The following is a 15,705-nucleotide window of genomic DNA, read 5'->3' as shown; positions in this document are numbered from 1 at the left end:
TAGGTCACACACACTCAAATGGTTGCCAAGTGCTCTCTGTGGTGGTATGTTCATCTGCTCTAAATGCCTACTAACTTCCCTGTGAAAATGATCATTGACTTTGATCCAATGAAAGCAGGATGGAAAAGCTCCCCCCCCCCCAGAAGACCTAAGACATGATGGCTGGATGACATAAACAGACACCTGTCCCTCACAGGCACTACCTCATAACATGCCAATTGAGCTCAGGACAGAACATCACAGAGGAATATTATGCATTCAGTGGTCTCTACACTGGCCAAGCAACAGCACGACAACTAACCTAACCAGTCCATCCAACTTTTTTGACTGCTTCTTGGGCACTGGTGAGGGGTAACGGTGCCAGACTGAGCCCAGTGATGGGTGCAGTACAAGTCCACAAACTGAGGCAAGGTGCTGGGCCAAGAGTCCTGCTGAGACTGCTGTCCTGCACCAAGTGGAGTACAGCCTCCATGAGGAGAGAACTCAAATAAATATCACGCTCCTTCTGCATGATTCCCCCAAGCACTTCTTCAGGCAGTTGCTATGGGGGTCACTCACAGGCTTAGGCCTGCCTGTTGCAGGCAAAACACAGCAGCAGGGCTTAAAACTCAGACAGGGCTGCCCAGAGGATTCAGGGGGCCTTGGGCAAAGCAAAATTGGGGGCCCCTTCCATAAAGCATTTGCAATATTATAGTAACATGTATTAGGAAATGTAAAAAATAACTAGTGAAATACATTCAAAAATTAACTTGTAATAATTTGAAAATACACTAAATACATTATTTAAAAACATTAAAAGCTGTAATGGTCTGTATACATTTGCAATTACATAATGGGCAGATGATGGGTGATTGTGATGGTTGGTACCAATGGGCTGTCGCTGCCTGGGGGTGGTGCTGTTGCTGCCCAGGGCTGGGTGGGGAGCTGGGCTCTGAGTTCAGGGGTGCCCAGTTCACAGGGGCTGGGCTCAGGGATGTGGGGAGATGGGGTCAGGGTGGTGTCCAGCTCAGAGGGGCTGGACTTGGAGCTGGGGGTCAGGGCTTTGGGGGGGAAGGGGTCAAGGGGGGTGCCTGGGGGCACTGGGGCAGCTCAGCTCTGCAGGCTGTTGTTCTCTGGAGCAGCCCACATACAAAGGGAGCAGGAGCAGGGACCAGCCAAGGACCAAGGGGGCAGGAGCACAGGTGCCTGAGGCCAAGCTGTGGGGAAGCACTTGCTTACCTTGCCCAGCACATGAGCGTCAGAGTCTTCTTTCTTCCTCCACTCCACCAGACCACCGCTGAGGCTCTTTTCTTCTCCTGCCCCTCGCTGGGGCTGATGTGGAGGCTGAGCCAGGGGGCAACCCCCGCTTTCCTCCAGAAGCCCTTGTGTCGCACCATCGCAGGGCTCCTACCACATGCGCTAAGCAGAGCTGCGCAGCTCTGCCCAGGCCCCCCCCCATGAGAAAAATTGCATAGGCTGAAGCCCCTTGCTCTGGGAGGGAGAGGGATTCTGATTTCTGAGCCTCTGCTAGCAGCCCAGGGATTCCCCTGGGTCAGCGCGCAGCGGCAGCCTGAACCTCTGGGCAGTCGCAGAGGTGCCCTGACCCAGGGGACTCCCTGGGCTGCCGGCTGCCGCGGTGGCGCCCTGACCCGGGGGAACCCCTGGGCTGCGGGCTGCCGTGGCGACGCCCTGACCCGGGGGACCCCCTGAGCTGCTGGCTGCCGCGGCGGCGCCCTGACCTGGGGGACCCCCTGGGCTGCTGGCTGCCGCGGCGGCGCGCTGACCCGGGGGACACCCTGGGCTGCCAGCTGCCGCGGCAGCGCCCTGAACCAGGGGGCCCCTGGGATGCCGGCTGCCGCGGCGGTGCGCACTGACCCAGGGTCAATGCGCCTCCGCGGCAGCCGGCAGCCCGTGGTTTCCCTGGGCCAGGGGATCCCCTGGGCTGCCAGCTGCTGCGGCGGCGCGCTGACCCGGGGGACACCATGGGCTGCCGGCTGCCGCCGGCAGCAGCGGCCAGTCAACCATTTAAAAAAAAAATTGGGGGCGCTTTTTGGCGCCCCCAAATCTCGGTGCCCTAGGCAACCGCCTAGTTCGCCTAAATGGTTGCACCGGCCCTGCCTGTTAGCTTCACTCCCTCTGGGGCACTTGGCAATGGCCATTGTCAGTAGACAGGATACTGGGCTAGATGTTTGGTTTGACCCAGTATGGCAGTTCTTATGTTCTAACCTAAATGAACCCAAAGTTATAAAGACAGATATGAGTCAAGGAAGCCAGCAGAGTATCAGAAACCTGGAAAAATCTCTGACTGGATGGGCTCAGGTGTTCGGTCACAAGCTGAGGCGGTTCAAAAGTTTTGGACTTTTTTTAAGCAGATTTTTTTTATTGTTTCTTTAAACAACCAAACACAGCAAGCAGCAAATATTTGGCCACACACTTCTGAAACTCCAAACCATATTCAGGTTTTGGCAGACTAATTTCAGCTTTTCAATTAAAAAAACCACAACAAAATTTTGAAGGAAAGCAGACATTGTCCGTGATTTTTTTCTGCTTTTTAAAAACCCCTAGTTTTCGATCCAAAATAAGTTTTAACGGAAAATATTTGTCCAACCCTTTTAATGAGCTTTAGTGCCTTTTAGCACTAGCTGATGTTGAGAACCAGTGATACCTTATAAAGAAGTTCTCTCAAAACTGGGCTTGTGCCGAGATGCGGAAGGTTTATTTTTCCCAAGGCCACCTGCTGGGGGCGGAAAGAGAGTAGGGTAATTTGCATTGGGCCCCGCAGGGGCTCCCATGATAATATAGTATTGCAATTTTTTTTATAGAAGGGGCCCCCAAAATTGCTTTGCCCCAGGTCCCCTGAATCCTCTGGGCGGCCCTGCCTGAACAGCAAATGTAACTTTTCTTGTCTGCATAGTAAACACTGGCATTTGTATCTGTTTGAGTAATCAAAGTGGTGCTTTCCATGCCTTCTTGGTTGCAAAGATTTGAACTAGTTCCTGAAGGTCCACAGCCTGGGCCAGCTCATGCTCTGTTGAGATGGTTGAAAGACTGACCAGCCTCTCTTGTGTCATTGTGGAGCATAGATGTGTTTTTATTAACTTCAGCTTGGAGAAGCTGCATTCTGTTACAAGAAGTGTTAGAAGTATGCACAGAGCAACAAAAGCATTTGGAAAGAGGGTGGTCATCTTATTTGTGCACATATATTCCAGAAAAGCCTTTAGAGTTGATCCTGCTGAAATGTATCTTGAAAGGGCTTTCAGTTCATCACCTAAATCACTTGCATCAATATTGTGCATGTCATCATGTGTCAACACTGTCTCTAGTGCCCTAAATTGCTGGTGTAGGTCTTCTTCAGATATAGTGAGGAGTTTTGGAATATCATACAACATCTCAAATATATTGCTGTGTTCCTTGAGCTGCATGAAACGTTCTTCAACTGACTGTATTGCACAATCTAGCATCTGGTTAAATAATTCAACTTCGAATTGTTGTCTGGGGTCTCTTATGGGATTATCCCGTGCCTTGTAATCAAAATGTCGTCTTCTTTGGTGACTCTTGTATTCTTAAATGGGTGTGAAAATAGCTTCAGTGTGAAGTTCCTCTGCCAACTTCTGTGTATTCTTCAGAACATTTTGAAATCTCTCATCTGACTGGTAAGATTGTAGGTATGACTTTGCTTTGTCCAGTTGTTCCATTGCTCCAGATATATCAAGGTCGCCATTGCAGGGACATTTTCACTGCATTCTGTTGTTGTTACAAAATGCACCATTAAAGTCATTTGTTCCATATGGCTGATGTCAGGTGTGCAGTCCAGAATAACAGAGTAATATCTTGCTGACTTCAGATCTGCCACAATCTTCTGTTTGACTTTTGTTGTCAGCAACTGTATGATCTCATTTTGAATTGTTTTTCCAAGGTAGTTGTGTGTGTATATTTCTTGGATGGTGACTCTTCATAGATGCTTCTTGAGTACAGCATCAAACTCAACCATCAGCTCCACAATTTTAAGGAAGTTTCCATTGTTTGGCACATACAGCTGATATGAAATGCCACACAGTGCTAGGTTTTGGGTAGCAAGCATTCTCACAATGGCAATGAGCCTTTTCAGAACATTTTGCCAGTAAAGAGACTCTGATGCAATCTTCTCTTGATGCTGATCATCTATGGTGGCCTTTAACCTTAGTCTCATCTCATGCTCTTTCCACTTATGTAATACTCTCTGATGATTTGCTGCCTTCTCATGGCATGCCAGATTTCTAGCCAGATTTTTCCAGTCCTTTGTTCTTGCAGAACCCAATGTGGCTGGAACATTGGACTGGAAGAGTTTGCAACAAAAACAGTATGCAGCATTCTAGGTTTTTGAGTACATAAGCCATGGCCTCTCCACCTTGTCATCATTAGGGATTTCACACCAGTAATGTGTTGGATGGAAACTTCTATTTTCATTGTCTTTGGGGAACATGAAGTTTTTCATTTGCTGTGGCCCATGCAGTACAAGGAAGTCCCTCAGGCTACTGCTTAAGTGGGTCCACAGTCCTGGATCATCTAGACTTCAGGAACTAAACTCTGCAGCAGCTGTTTTTTGTGCCTCCACCACACTCTTCTCTGATCTACACTGATCTACTACCAGGAATGTGCATGGTTATATCCATTTGAGATGGAGATATGGATGCTGCCATAGCTGCCAGGTCACCTGCACTCTGACTAACTGGTAGATCAGGCATCTCCTCACCACTCACATCCTCCCTGGGGCCGGAAGGCTCACCATGAACATTTGTGTCTATGTATCTCAAGAGATCTCCTGCCTGCTTAGATAGAAAAGCTTCCTTTGCTTGCTTGCTTTTTCTGAATGCTGCCCCAGAGGGGCGTTTTCTTCTTTCACTCATGACTGCTGTTCTGTGCCAGCTATAGTGCCTCTCAACACTCAGTTGAAAGGGACACATAAGCAGGCTGGTAGCAGGGCCTGAGTGAGGGAAGATACAAGCATCTTAAGGGCCTAATTGGCTCCTACTGCTTCAGTTGACTGCCTGTTCTCCACAAGTGGGAAGCAGCAGGAAACAGGAAGTTCCCTGAGAAGCTGATGTTAATCAGTCCAGGCTCGTGAGGATGCTAGAGAGGTACATAAGAGGCTCCTTCTCCTCTCTCTCCCTGCAGCTCCTGCTGCTTTCTGCTATTCCCTCTCATCTTTTCCTTGCCTGCCTGTTATGTCTCTTGTGCCCTCCTTCCTCCAGCACTCCACCATCTCTGTGCATCTAGAGCAGAGAGAATACATATGCACTAGCAGCAGACATAATTTTCTACACTCTGGGTCCTAGTGACGCCCCCCGCACAGTCTGGTACCTGAGGCAGCCACCTCAGTTCACCTCATGGTAAGACCAATCCTGCTTGATGTTCCATGATTTGGATGTCTTCTTCATATCCACATATCAGACTGTCTTTATGTAGTAAATAATTGCAATACCAGTTTGAGGTTCTGATACAGTTCACTGTGATCAAGGGTCAGTCGTAGGACCAATCCTATTCAATTTATTCATAAATGAACTGGAGAAAGGGGTAAACAGGGAGGTGGCAAAGTTTGCAGATGATACTAAACTACTCAAGATAGTTAAGACCAAAGCAGATTGTGAAGAACTTCAAAAAGATCTCACAAAACTAAGTGATTGGGCAACAAAATGGCAAATGAAATTTAATGTGGATAAATGTAAAGTAATGCACATTGGAAAAAATAACCCCAACTATACATACAATATGATGGGGGCTAATTTAGCTATAATGAGTCAGGAAAAAAATCTTGGAGTCATCGTAGATAGTTCTCTGAAGATGTCCACACAGTGTGCAGAGGCAGTCAAAAAAGCAAACAGGATGTTAGGAATCATTAAAAAGGAGATAGAGAATAAGACTGAGAATATATGCATGCATGCATCTGAGGAAGTGGGTATTCATCCACGAAAGCTCATGCTCCAAAACGTCTGTTAGTCTATAAGGTGCCACAGGATTCTTTGCTGCTTTTACAGATCCAGACTAACATGGCTACCCCTTTGATACTTGAGAATATATTATTGCCCTTATATAAATCCATGGTACGCCCACATCTTGAATACTGTGTACAGATGTGGTCTCCTCACCTCACAAAAGATATTCTAGCACTAAAAAAGGTTCAGAAAAGGGCAACTAAAATGATTAGGGATTTGGAGAGAGTCCCATATGAGGGAAGATTAAAGAGGTTAGGACTCTTCAGCTTGGAAAAGAGGAGACTAAGGGGGGATATGCTAGAGGTATATAAAATCATGATTGATGTTGAGAAAGTGGATAAGGAAAAGTTATTTACTTATTCCCATAATACAAGAACTAGGGGTCACCAAATGAAATTAATAGGGGTGGGGTTGGCAGCAGGTAAGTAGGGGGGCCCAGGCGCACCCTAATTCATCAGGTCCCAGCCCAGGGCCCTAACAGTGGCAGATGGGTCTGCCACAGGGTCAGTGGGGATCCTCCCGAAACACAGACTCACCCTCAGGCATCAGAACTGGACTAGAGTCTGGTCCCTCTGGGCTACTTCCTACCAGAGTCAGGGTATAATGCCTCGTGGTCCAGAGATCCTTCATCTCCTCAGGGTAGTCAGCTTCTGGCAGCTCCGTCAGCTCCTAGGGTCTTCATCTGTCTCCCTTGATGGCAAGTTGTCAGGCCACTCTGGGGCTGGACTGGGTTCTTGTGGAGGTGTCTGCTCCCTAGAAGAGACATCCATGAAGAGACTCCCCCATGGTTCAGCAGCAACTGAGCTCCAGGGCTCTCCTTTTCTACTTCCTGTCCCACTCTGGTGCTTCCAGTGAGGAGATCAGGGTGGATTTTGGCTCTGTCCACTCAGGGGATTGTAGTGGTCCCTCACACTCCAGTTCCAATGAAGGCCACTCCACCTCACTACATCAAGTCATCATGTGATGAGGTTTGCAGTGCAACAGCTCAGTGTTGCAGCGTTGTGATGCAATTTGAAAATGCTGTGCCATGTGAGACTTAAGCAAGTGGATAGCTAGCAGCAGCTTTTTAGTAGGGGACCAGAACCTCTCCCCAGCACACCTTACCTGACTAATCATGCTCAGAGAATTAAAACAAATTGGCAAAACACAATTCAAGGTGGTTTTGGGGTAAGGGGATACAGGCAGTAAAGAGTCATGTTATACCTTTCAACTGTTGGCTGCACACTGGGTCAGGCTTAGCCCATTAATCAAAGTCCCACGTGATGGCTGTCTCTACAGACCAACAATTGAGTCTCAACTGGAAGCCGCTCTTCGCATACGCTATATATTACATAACCTTCTAGAAGGAAAGTGGTAAGAACTGCCATGCATGTTAGCCATCCCATTTCCAGTCAGTCACAGACATACCTGGTCTTTGGATCCTGCAAAGGTTAGAGCTGTGCTCACCCCAAACCCCTGATTTGGGGGCTTGTTAGGAGTGAAATTCTCCCTTGCACTGGGGCCCAGCATAAGTCATATGTCCCATTTGCATCATATTTTGATTGCTTGAGTTGCACAGACCTTATGCAAATTCTGTGCTTAGGGGTGAATTTCCCACCCCAGTCCAGAGGACCCCTGTAAAATCATTGGAACATTTAAGTGGCACTTAAGGCCTGAGCTTTTCAAAAACCCTTTAGGGGATTTAGATGCACAATTTCTATTCATTTCAATGGAAGCTGTGTGCCTAAATTCCTTAGGCAGCATTGAAAGTCTCAACCTAGGTTTTAAGTGGATGGAGGAATTAAGAGAATAAAAGTGAAAAATAAGTTTCTGACATAGGTGCATAGGATGTGCCCTAGAAGGCTAGACCATTTGTCTATGAAGCCTGGTATTTTGTGAGTACCAACTAGAATTGTTAGCACAGGGTACTTAAGGCAGAATGAAAATGCTCCATAAAGCATTTTCCTTGAGTTATGTACACCAATAACAATTTAGGGAAATGACACATAGCTGATTATCTAATGTCCATTTATGTTGCACATCTTAAATAATAATTCCTGAAGTCAGAGAAATAACACATTGAATTAGTCCATTTAGGAAATCCTTTTGACTCAAGTGCTTTCCTTGGAACTGGAAATTGCTTTATGACCCAAGTACTTTTTTTAATTGTGCCACATAATAATGGAATGTAGTTAGCAATGACTTAGGAGCGGTGCTTAAAAAATACTTACTGGGTACTCCAGAAATGCATTGACGTGTAGATTTCATAAACCAAGTTCCCCTCTTAATTTAGTCTTCCCACTGCCATCATATTAGTGAGTGGGGAGGGGGAGGAGTAACTGTAACCAGTACACACATCTGGAACTGCCTGGCTGGAAGGGCAAAGACCAGGAGTTTGGGAGGTGAGACGCAGGGGGGAGGGGACAATAACTTTGTGCATAAAGTAAAGGACAGCACTTGGGCATTTAGGAGACTGGATACTCTATTCTCCCTTGCTAAGAACATGATTAAACAAAGCTGGTTATCCTCTCTAATATCACAAGCAGCCAATTAACGTATTAAATAGCAGGAAGGTTACTGGCAGCAAGACACAAACAATTCAGGGTGTCTCATCTCTCGGTGAGCGGAATTCACCCTGTGTAGAAGGGTAGCATGAGATTTATGCTCAAATGTGGCTCAAGTGATATGCTGGCACTCTGCACAGTGGTGAATTTTCACCTACTGTGCATGAGTGGTGGGTGAAACTTCCCCTGGGGGAGGCGAGCTCCTTGTCCTGCCTCTTCTGCTCATAGCCCTACCCACACTCCACCCCTGCTCTGCCCCAGGCCCCACTCCCAACCACTGTTGACTCACCACTCACCTCTTCACCCCCCGCCCCAAAATCCCTCCTCCACTCACCTCCCCTGCCCGCTTGTTGCTCACCTCCTCACTACCCTCAGCCAGACCCTTCCCCTGCCTGCCATGAGACTCCACAGCCACCTGCTGAACAGCTGGCTCACCACTGGGCTCCTCATCCTGCTTCCCTTCCCCCCGTGATACTTTCTCCCCTTTTCATCTTAAAGCACTAATAACATTCCCCAAGGGAACTGAACGGGCAACAGGTATCGCTCAATTGCCAGATAGGTTCTCCTCTGCGCGGCAGGGAGTTCGGTGTATGCTGTACAGAGAGAGACAAAAAGCCAGGCTACCTGTGCCAACTTGAAGCCTAATCTCTCCTTTTGAAAAGTGCTTGTCATTGACAGCCTGCATTGAGGCAGTAATTTAATCACCTTTCCTTACACAGAATTCCCTGCCAGACTCGTTTACTTAAACTGGGTTTGAATAAACCAGCTAGATCTAGAAATAAACTCACTAGCTATGTCTGCTCCTGCTTGAGCCAGGTTAGCAGCTACTTCTTCTGGGTACAGAGAATAACTGAGGGGTCGTTCTTTGGAAACTGTTTTTAACTCCAATAACACATTTTCCTACGATATAAAAGCCAGCTGAGTGTGGCCAAAGGCTTCCTGGGCGTTGGCAAATGCCTCTTAAATGGCTTCATTCTCACTTCAGTGGCTCGTTAACAGTTTCAGTGATTTCTCCTACTAAGTCTCTGGAAGGCTTTTTCACTGTGTAAAGTTACTCAGCGATCCCCTCTGCTCACCTCCTCACTCCCCCCGTCTGCCACTGACTCCCTCTGGCATTCTCACACACACCCCAAGCCTGGCGGGGCAGGGGGGTGAGGAGAGACACCACTGGCAGCTGTGGAGATCTCCGAGGGGGTGGGTGGAGGAGACAGGGCCGGTGCTTCCATTAGGCGACCCTAGGCGGTCGCCTAGGGCATCAGGATTCGGGGGGCAGCATTTTGTGCACTGCCCACGGGGCGCACGGGAGCTTCTGGTTCCACTCCCATTGTGCAGCCAAAGAAGGACTTTCTGCCGACATGCTGCGGAAAACAGCGGCAGGCAATTGAGCAGCTCAATGACTGCCACTGTCGCCTGTGGCATTTCAGCGGAGGGTCCTTCTTCGGCAGCGCGATGGGAGTGGAACCAGAGCACACAAAATGCCGCCCCCCCCGAATTCTACCTAGGGCACCAGAAACCCTGGCACCACTCCTGGGAGGAGAGGAGAGAAAGAAGTCTCACCCCAGGTAGCAGCAGCAAGCTTGGGTCAGAGCAGGGAGGGGAAGAGGCGGGAGGCGGGCACCATGGCCCAGGTGTCGGGCGGCAGGGATGGCTGTGCTAGAGGAGGCAATGCCTCCCCTTGCCTATTATACCCGTTGCCCATGCCACTGTGCATAGGATTTTCACAAGCAACCTGTTAAGCATTCATGGGAGACAGATCTGAGTAAATCCATCACACATCATGAGGACTACAGACCCTGAAGGCAGGCTCCAAACTGAACAAATAATAAAACTCACTTAAATTATTTTCTTTTAATTACATATCTTAGTTAATTTAGAAGACTGGGATTGAAGCTTTTTAATGACAAGGTAAATGAACTGTGTAGTCCTGTTTTATAGACTAAAGTGAAGAATCAAAAATCAAGATATTCGTGCTTGTGTAAGCGGTTCAATTACCTTCATTTTGAAAAAAAATAGCAACAGCCAATAAAAGATCTGTTTATTCATGATGTAGGCATATTGTGCCTTTCATTCAGGATACTGGACTCCACGGTGCATTGTCCAAAGTGACTGCCTCATTTATCTTTTACAAGATTTCATGCTCAACTGAGGTATTTCACGCTGTATCCAGGCCCTCTCAGAGGTCCAGAGAGGTCCAGGCCACTTCCAGCTTTTGAGGTCTCTAGCCATAATAAAAATAAAAAATGATGACACATGGTCTAATCTTGTGCCATCAGAACTGATATAGTTTTATTAATATTTATGAACATTTTAAACTATTTAATATGACAAAATCTATATCGATGTAAGCAGAGTCAGGATGAGCTCTACCCTGACATCTGATGGTGAATTATGGGGAGTGTGGAAAGGAATTTTAGGTATTTGCATTGGCACACCCAGCCCACCTAGCATAGCCCACGGCAGCCTGGGACGGTTATTTTGACAGCTCTAGGATCCCCAATTTCTTTGTTATTGGGGCAGGAGGAATAAAGTGTTGTCACCCTGATTATGTGAATGAGGAACTATGAGACTGCTTTATGACAGAGAGGTCTCAATATCAATTAAGTAGCACTTGCTAGACAAGGGACATGCGTGCCAAAATCCATTGAAATGAGACAGGTCACGGACTAGTGTGTGTACCTGATGGTATGGGCCCTGGAACACTAATTGCACATCCTCCTCTCTCCACTGTTGAAGAGTAGAGCTAATTTTGATTCCATTAGGACTCCATCTAGAGGCTGCTGAGCTGAATTCATGTTGGGCCAATAGTGCACCAGCACCAGGGCTCCCCTACTACAAGCTGAAATCACTAAAAGAGCTACACTTACTGAGCTGAGATCACGGAGTGCTGTGTTAACTAGTGGGGGAGCCTGAAGATCTATCGCTAAGCAGCTGGCAGAGCGGAGCAGTTTGCAGCATGTTGGAGCAGCCCATGGAACAATGAGCGGAGTGGAGTGGTTTGTGGGGACGGCTGGAGTGGCTCACGGGTTGGCTGGAGGAGCGGCGCAGCTTGTGTAGTGGAGGTGGTCGTGGTGAAGGCTGCAGCAGAACTCCATGGAGAGGCAGAGCAGTTGGCCCTGGCCCACGTAAGGTGCCCCTTAACACCCTGTGTGCCCCCCCATTTCCACCTAGGCTGTGGGGGTAAAACTCTGCAGATAAACTTTTGAACTCTGGGGTGGCACTGACCAGAGACTTTCGGGTTGTTGGACTTTGGGGTGATGGGACTTAAGACTCTAAGGGGGAAAGGACATTGCCAAATGTACTTGGAGGTGGGTTTTTTGCTTATGGTTTGTGTTATAATCCTGTTTGTGGTGTTTCTCCAACGTGATGCCACATTGTTTCCCTCCTTTATTAAAAAGATTTTGCTACACTCAGACTCCGTGCTTGCGAGTAGGGAAGTATTGCCTCCTAGAGGCGACCGGGGGGGAGAGGTGGTATGTAATTTTCCCAGGTCATTGGTTGGGGACTCGAGCCAGTTTTGCATTGTGTTATTGAAACAGAACCCCTGGATACTGAACCCGGCCCTTGTTGCTGCCAACTCAGAGGGGCAGAAGGGTTACATCAGTTAGCAAAAAATTATATCTTTTACCAAACCACATCTCTTATTTGCTTATGTTTGCAGCTCTAAGCTGAGAGAGTGTGCACAGTTTGGTCCGATAGGGATGCACATAAAAACAGTTGCAAAACTTATCAAATGCCAAAAAATTAACAAGTGTCTAAATTTGAGGCCTTCTTTGAGCATGCGGCCCAGGCCCAATGGTCCTCCTGGCCCTCCCTCTGATTGGTCCTGGCTGTACCTCGAAAGACTCTGAAGATATGACACAGCAAAATAAGGGCTAACCTGGTGATACAGTGAGAACGTCATTGAAGCATCGTGACTTCAGTAGAGCTATGCGACTTGACACATCTGCAGATCTGACTCAGTGTGAGGGCATCAGGGTCACTAAGGCTATATGGCAAGTAGTTTAAGAAGCTTAGATTTCTTTTCCCCTAGTAGTAGTGAGAAAATGTCCAACATAAGTCTCTGTTCCCTGTGTTACAGATTTGTTTTATTCTGGGTTTCCAGGATCCCTCTGTCCCAAACCTCTCTCTGGATAGTTGCTTTGCCTCCTGAGGATGAGGTCTTTGGGGGACTGAAGGTTTGTTCTACAGCATGAAAAGAGTAATCAGGCACCAAGTTTGCACAGCACAGGTTAACCCATGCGTACAAAGGGCAGAGAAAGAAAGGAAAATGAATGCAAACCAGAAGGGATAGTTCTCATGCTGGGACTGGTCTATTTAAGAAAACAAATATGCTGCAGCTCTCTCATATCCTAGTTCCAAATAGGAAGAAATTAGGAATCTAATCCAGGCATGAACAACCCAATTTTCACATTACATTTTTCTGTAGGAGTTGGATTGTGCACTGCAGACCTGATGAAGATCAGCATGTACTTCAGCTCCAGAATATCGCAGTGCTAGGGATCTGGGCTGGCATATACATTTGCACCTGAAAGGCTTGAAGAATTTCCCTTTTGCTCACAGCTTAAATCTGCAAATCATCCTAAATAAGAGCCCAATTCGGCAAAGGGCTTAATGCCTGTGCATAACTTTAAGGATGTGAATGGCATCATTGGCTTCAGTGGGACAACTCGGGTGCTTAAAGTTATATTTTTGTGACTTGGGAACTAAGATTCTGTTTTAATTTGCTGCATTCACAAAAAGCAGAGGCAGGAGAGACAAAGCGCACACACAAAGAAAACTGCCAGACTTCAGTTGTTCAAAGAATCCCTCATGCTCCTGATGTCCTAGAAATAATCTTAATTCCCTCCCTTTCGTTGGAAGCTTCAAGCATTAGCTTGTCAGGAGCGGGAAATAATAAAGGGAGAATCCGGTGTGAACAGAACAGGGCAAAGAGGGTAAATACACTTGAACCCCCTAAAAGTTGAGTGACTTTTTAAAAATGCATTGGACAACGCTGAGTTCTGCCAACTTCTAGGAAGTTATACAGAAATTGTATCTTTCTGGGATAAGACCCTTATTAAAAATGTATGTATGCATAATGTTATACATACATAATTCCTGCTATAACTTTGATTCAGAGATTTGCTGTTGGTGGAACTGGAAGGGTAATTTCCTGAAATGTTGAGAAGAGAATTAATGTTTATTGGTTTAAACAGGTGTTTACCAATGTTAGTTTTTATGAGAAGGAGTGTGAGAACTGCCCTGCACAACCCTCCAGTCACCGTTAGGGATTTTTCAATGCGCTGTTATCATGATAACAATGCCATTCATTGTCTCAACTCTTGGTATTTATTCAGTGGATTGGTGCCATAGGCATATCATAAAAATAAATGACACCAGGTATTCTTTTCCCTAAGTAATGTGGTAGCCCTAGCCTAATGGAGGCATAGGCGCTGATTTCTGCTGACATCAGTGGGTGCTTGACCCCACTGTGCCCCCGGCCCCACCCTAGCCCAACTCCACTCCTACCCCGCCCCCATTCCAACCCATTCCCCAAAGTCCCCGCCCCAATTCCATCCCCTCCCTGCCCCTATTCCAATCCCTTCCCCAAATCCCTGCCCCGGCCCCATCTCTTCCCCAAGTGTGCCGCATTCCCGCTCCTCCTGCCTCCCTCCCAGAGCTTGTTATGGCGCAAAACAGCTGTTTTGCAGCAGCAAGTGCTAGGAGGAGAAGGGGAACGTGGCGTGCTCAGGGGAGGAGGAGGCAAGGTGGGGAGCTTAGCTGCCAGTGGGTGAAGACATCCACCAATTTTGCCCCAAAGCACCCACAGAGTCGGCACCTATGCTTGGAGGGTGGGGAAGGGAAGAGGATATTCTATAGTGCAAAGAGAAAAACTCTGCAGGTTACTATAAACTGTGTCAATTCTGCATCACATTTGAGTGAGGAAATCCAGTGCAGTATGGCCAAGCAGCTCTGCCATCCCATGGAGCTAGGACACAATGCAACCAAAGGGGCCTGTGGGAAGGTACTTAGGGGTAGTATGCTAGAGAGCTGGCTGTTCCCTGCAACTGCACCTTTCTCAGCCAGTCTTTCTTTGTCTCCCACTCACAGAGGCAAAACCCTAAAGCATAGTGGGGCCATAAAAATGCAATAGTTTATTACTGCCTTCTGCCTAAGTAAGCTGTAACATTATTGAATCATGGATATCACTTTAAAATTATACTTACACTGTGTTCCTTACGTTATGGATGATGTATCCTGGCTGAACAGATTTTAGATTCATATAGAAATACTCAGTGACTCAGGCATGGTAGGTCTATTCCGGTGCGTGGGTGTTCACAGAACAATTACATAAGTGTCAGGGTAGCGAAGAACTTTTGATGTTTGAGGCAGCTTCTCCGAGTTCTTTTCACAGCCAAAAATGTTCTAATTGTTGTTCTCATGTACTTAATGCACATAATTGATGAGCATTAAATTAAATCAATTTTGGGGTATTTTAAAAAGCGTAATTTGTTAGTGCAAGATATTGGAGCAGTTTTACTCTTGAGCAAAATAGAGATCGTCATTGTTGCAGTCAGGAGTGTATCTGTGGGAACTGCCTTAAAACAGAAAAAGATGATGAACATTGTTATTCCAAACTCCTGAAATTTTCTACAGTCCAGAGCTGGATTAGCTGAGGGGTAAAATAGGCCAATTTTAATTCAAGGAGTCAAAGACAAAGGGCTAGTCTAAGGGAGACAGTGTTGCCTAGTGGGTTCTGTGCCTATGGTTGCTCTATTGTATGCTGGTTGGTTATGGCCCTTAATGAGCCATTGGCCAGCTAGGGATTACCAGAGTAGAGCAGTACTCTGCCCATGCCACTTACATGCTCGCTTTTGCTAGGGATGTGGTGCAGGAACCACTATGCCCTTTGCCAGTTCACACTACTGGGGAGTCCTCCATGGCAGGAAAATCCCTGATGCCATGGTCCAGCTGTTTTCCAGTCTCTTTGTGCTGGTCGATAATTTCATCTTGTCCTGTTTGCTGTGCTACCATCATGCAAGCATCTGCGAGTTTGTCAGAGCCACACATCTCACCATTGTCCCACTGAAACAGGAAGAGAGTTGATAAAAGGGGGGGAAATCCTTCCCGCATTGTCAGCCATCGCTTAGGACATGAACAAGGCTCCACCATCCCCCCCCAGCATGCCGGTGGCTGGAATAGCTATTTAATTGTGTTTCTATAACTTAACT

The sequence above is a fragment of the Gopherus evgoodei genome, chromosome 1, assembly GCF_007399415.2.
Source record: "Gopherus evgoodei ecotype Sinaloan lineage chromosome 1, rGopEvg1_v1.p, whole genome shotgun sequence".
NCBI classification, from domain to species: domain Eukaryota; kingdom Metazoa; phylum Chordata; order Testudines; family Testudinidae; genus Gopherus; species Gopherus evgoodei.
Note: the sequence above shows the minus strand (reverse complement) of the source record.